The sequence below is a fragment of the Cebus imitator genome, unplaced genomic scaffold, assembly GCF_001604975.1.
Source record: "Cebus imitator isolate Cc_AM_T3 unplaced genomic scaffold, Cebus_imitator-1.0 Scaffold412, whole genome shotgun sequence".
Classification (NCBI taxonomy): Eukaryota; Metazoa; Chordata; class Mammalia; order Primates; family Cebidae; genus Cebus; species Cebus imitator.
The window spans coordinates 661,173-666,518 of record NW_016107727.1 but is presented as its reverse complement, the minus strand read 5'-3'; the positions used below and the strand labels follow the sequence as shown (position 1 = coordinate 666,518).

At 41.6% G+C, this 5,346-nt stretch overlaps 1 pseudogene; it reads left to right on the top strand.

The window, feature by feature from the left end:
• The first annotated feature begins 996 nt into the window (after positions 1-996).
• Positions 997-5,346, top strand: part of LOC108289708 — a 107,932-nt pseudogene continuing 103,582 nt past the window's right edge.

Genomic DNA, 5,346 nt, shown 5'->3' with positions numbered 1-5,346 from the left:
CGAAGTTCTTCTGTTGTGCTTTTCAGCTCCATCAATTCACTTATATTCCTCTCTAAGTTGTTTATTCTCATTAGCATTTCATCAAATCTTTTTTCAAGGTTCTTCGTTTTTTTTGCATTGGATTAGAACATGATCTTTTATCTCAGAGAAGTTTCTTATTATCCACCTTCTGAAGCCTGATTCTGTCAATTCATCACACTGATTCTCCATCCAGGCTTGTTCCCTTGCTGGTGAGGAGTTGTGATCCCTTGTAGGGGGAGAGGCATTCTGGTTTCGGGTGTTTCCATCTTTTTTGTACTGGTTTCTTCCCATCTTTGTGGATTTATCCACCTGTCATCTTCATAGTTGTTGACTTTCAGATTGGGTCTCTGAGTGGACATGAAGTTTGTTAATGATGAAGTTATTTCTTTCTTTTTCTTAGTTTTCCTGCTAATATTCAGGCCCCTCTGCTGTAGGACTGCTGAGGTCCACTCCAGGCCCTGCTTGCCTGGGTATCACCTTCAGCGGCTGCAGAACAGTAAGGGTTGCTGCCAGTTTCTTCTTCTGCTATCTTTGTCCCAGAAGGATGCCTGCCATATGTCAGTCTGAGCTCTCCTTTATGAGGTAACTCTTTGGATATATGGGGTCAGGGAGCTGCTTGAGGACATGGTCTGTCCTTTATAGGAGCTCAAGTGCTGAGCTGTGAGCTCCATTGTCAATTCAGAGCTGCTGGGCAGGTACATTTAAGTCTGCTGCAGCAGAACTCATAAACCCTTTTTTTCTTCCCCCCAGGTGCTATGTCCCAGGGAGTTAGGGATTTATTTATGAGTTTCTGTTGTGCTGCTGCCTTTTCTCAGAGCTGCCCTGCCCAGGGAGGAGGCAGCCTAGTCTCCGTCTGCCTGCAGAGGCTTTGCTGAGCTGCTGTGGGTTCTGCCTAGCTTCCATGTGAACTTCCCTGCAGTCCTGTTTATACGGGTGTAGTTAGAACTGCCTCGGCAATGGGGGCCCACCTCTATAATGGCGGACTCTCTCTGTAATGGCAGGTTGCCTCGGCAATGGCAGGCTGCATCAGCAATGGCAGGCTGCCTCGGCAATGGCAGGCTGCATCAGCAATGGCAGACTGCCTCTGCTGTGGTGGACTGCCTCGGTAATGGCAGATGTCCCTCCCCCACAAAACTGGACCGTCCCGGGTTCAGCTGTGCTTGCTGTGAAACTCTCAATCCAGAGCACTTCCGACTGCCATTTTTTTGTGAGGGTGGGACCAGCCAAGCCTGATCACCTGGCTCCCTGCCTCAGAGCCCCCCTTTTTTTTTTTTTTAGTTGAACGGTCAACTCTCTCTCAGGTGTTCCAGTCACCTGTTGAAAAGGCACCAGGATCTGCGTGATTTCCTGTGCAGCAACCCACTGTGCTGGCTGAAACAGCTGTGCTGAGATTCATGACACTTTTTCACCTGAGAATCTCCTGGCTTGGCTCCCTGTTTCAGTCCCCTTTTTAATCAGATAAATGGGCACCTCTGTCTCCCAGTAGCTCCAATTGCCAGCTAAAACAGCGTGCGAACCCATGTATTTTGTATGGAGAATCACTGCGCCGGGGCACCAGCAAAATAGGTCCTCTGGTGAAAACGGCTGTGCCATCCAAAACAGCCACTCTGGCCACCCATGGGGCTCCTCCGCCTGGGAATCTCCTGGTCTTTGGGCAATAAAAATCCATCTGGAAATGCAACGTCCACTCACCCTCTGTTTTCAATGGGAGCGGCAATCCTGAGCTGCTCCTAATTGACCATCTTCACAATATACATATTGATATCTCAGGATTTACTTCAGATTTGTACTGATATACATTTAGTGAAATATAAAAACATCACACTTATATGGTTCTGTTCTGTCCCTACTAATTTTGAAGAAGTGTAAAATTGGAAAGTCTGTAATTCTACATATGTTACAAATACAACAATGCATTTATATATTTATTTATGTAATTTGTGTGCTTTTAAATAATGTGAGGTAAGAAAGAAGAGAACATATATATTTATACAGTTGGTTATATTAAATTTCTTATTTACCTTTTCTGGATTCCTTAACTTTTTCCTCTTAATTTGAGTTTCCAGCTGATAGCAATTCCCTACTCCAATACTCCAATATATTTTTGTTTACACCTTCAAGTTTTGTGATATTATTGTCAAATATACTACATTATCTGTTATAGTCCCAACATTGTGGGACTATTTTGTGGAAAGTTTTCTAATCATTAATTTGATTTCCTTATGTGTTATAAGTATTTTAAAGTTTCCTATTTCTCTTTGAGTAAGTTTTGGTAATGTTACAGTCAAGACATTGTGGTACTATAACAGAGATTATGTGTATATTATTGATGGCAGTGGTGGCCTGCCTGGATTGGCCCTGCCATCACATTAGCCACTGCAGGGAGGGTGCAGGGAGGAGGTGGACAGCCACCTGCAGCCTGCTGTACTGAGGGCTGCCACAATGGGTTTGGGCATGGTTGCCCGCTGGTGAGGGAGAAGCACAGTCAGGTAGAGAGGGTCCTTGAAGTGGAGATACACCCGGGATGATGCTACAATGGCACACAGAGCACAGGTCCTGGCATGGGATGCAAAGCTGGGGCCATGCTTCAGGGCCATGGAAAGTTAGAGCAGCACCCCACTCAAGGACCCAGCCGAGGGTGTACCCATTGTGCCCACCCCACTGAGGGTGCTGGATTCCTGCACCTCAGGAGGAGGCTCTGTGCTAGGCTCAATACCGTGTCCCCGGGGTCTGCTCAGCATCAGTGTGACCACCGAGCCTGACACTTTCAATGGCTGGGACTGGGGCCTGCAATCTGCTCTTCCCCAGGCCACCTCTGAATGGCGACTGAATGGTGAGTCAATGGGAAAGCTTGTGGTGATGCCACTCTGCCCCAGACATTGGCCCCTGTCCAGGAAGAACCAGGAGCTCCAGCCCCAGGCTGCAGGGGGGCATGGCTGGGGCTGCACACTCCACAGAACCAGCAGGAGCCGTGACCAAGCAGCAGACCAATCCTTCTGAATGTGGATGAACCCACACAAGTTAGGGTTGTAGACCTGGGCCTCCCTATGCTCTTGGGGGCTGGGAGCAGGCAGAAGTCTTGCCCACCTCTGGGTGCAGCTTATTTCACTTAACACAATTATGTCCAGTCCATCCCTGTTGTTCCAAAAGAGTGGATGTCATTATTTTTATGGCTGGATAGTGCTCTGTTGTATACATGTACCACATTTTCTTCATCCATTTATCTGTTGATGGATACTTAGATTGCTTCCAAATCTTAGCTATTGTGAACAGTGCATCAACAAACATGAAAGTGCAGATATCTCTTCAATATACTGATTTTTTGTGAGATATATACCCAGTAGTAGGATTACTGCGTCATATGACAGCACAATTTTTAGTTTTTGAAAGAACTTCCATACATACTGTTCTGCAGAGTAATTATACTAATTTACATTTCCACCAACAGTGGACAAATGTTTCCTTTTCTCCACATCCTTGCCAGCATTTGTTATTGCCTGCCTTTTGTATATAAACAATTTTAACTGGGGTGAGATAGTATCTCATCAGTTTTATTTGCATTTTCCTGATGATCAATAATGTTTAGAATTTTTTCAAATGTTTGTTTGCCATTCTTATGTCTTCTTCCAAGAAATATCTATTCAAATATTTTGCCCATGTTTTGATCAGATAATTAGATTTATTTTCCTATAGAATTGTTTGAGGTCCTTATATATTCTGGTTATTAATTCCTTCCTTGTCAGATGGGTAGTTTCCAAATATTTTCTTCAATTCTGTTGGTTATCTTTTCTCTTTGTTAATTGTATCCTGTGTTGTTGCAGAAACCTTTTAACTTGATGTGATTTCATTTGTCTATTTTTGTTTTGGATGCCTGTTCTTGTGAGTATTGCCAAAGAAATTTTTGCCCAGGCCAATGTACTGGAGAATTTCCCCAAAGTTTTCTTGTAGTAGTTTTATTGTTTGAGGTCTTAGATTTAAGTCTAAAATTTATTTAGATTTAATTTTTGTATGCCATGAAAGATACAGGTCTAGTTTCATTCTTCTGTTTATGAATATACAGTTTTCCCAGAAACATTGATTGAAGAAACTGCCTTTTCCTCAGTATATTTTCTTGGCACCTTTGTCGACAATAAGTTCACTGTAGATGTGTGGATTATTTTTCTGGATTGTCTATTCGGTTCCACTGAAGTATGTGTTGTTATTCCAGACCACGCTATTTTGGTTACTATAGCTCCATAGTATAATTTGAAGTCAGGTAATGTGATTTCTGCATTTGTTTTTTTCTTAGAAGAACTTTGGCTTTTTTGGTTGTTTACTAATTCTATATAAATTTTAGAATTGATCTATTTCTGTGAAGAATGTCATTGTTATTTTGATAGGGATTGCATTGAATCTACGGATTGCTTTGGGTAGTATGGACATTTTAACAAGTATAATCCTTTTAATCCATGAACATCTAAAAATCAGTCTTTTTTGTTTTTTATAAAAGTATCTTAACTTTGTGTAGCTGCTTTTTAACTTTTTGTTGTTTCCATTTATATCTCATTGTACTATCTGTCTTTAAAAGTTGTAGTTGCTATTTTTAATTTTCATTATTTATTCTTTCTAATTAACGTAAGAATGAATTCTCAGCCACAAATCTCCATAAGCTGATAAGCAACTTCACCAAAGTCTCAGGATACAAAATCAATGTGCAAAAATCACAAGCATTCCTATACACCAATAACAGACAAACAGAGAATCAAATCGTGAGTGAAGTCCCATTCACAATTGTTACAAACAGAATACCTAGGAATACAACTTACAAGGGATGTGAAGGACTTCTTCAAGGAAAACTGTAATCCCCTCCTCAAAGAAATAAGACAGGACACAAACAAATGAAAGAACTGTCCATGCTCATGGATAGGAAGACTCAATGTGAAAATGACCACACTGGCCAAAGTAATTCATAGATTCAATGCTATCCCCATCAAGCTACCACTGATTTTCTTCACAGAATTGAAACAAACAAACAAACAAACAAAAACTACTTTAAGTTTTATATGGAATGAAAAAAGAGCCTGCATAGCCAAGACAATCCTAAGCAAAAAGAACAAAGCTAAAGGCATCATGCTACCTGACTTCAAACTATACTACAAGTCTACAGTAACCAAAACAGCATGGTGCTGGTACCAAAACAAATATGTAGACCAATGGAACAGAACAGAGGCTTCAGAAATAACATCAAACATCTAAAACCACCTGACAAAAACAAGCAATGGGTAAAGGATTCCCTATTTAATAAATGGTGTTGGGAAAACTGGCTAGCCATATGCAGAAAGCTGA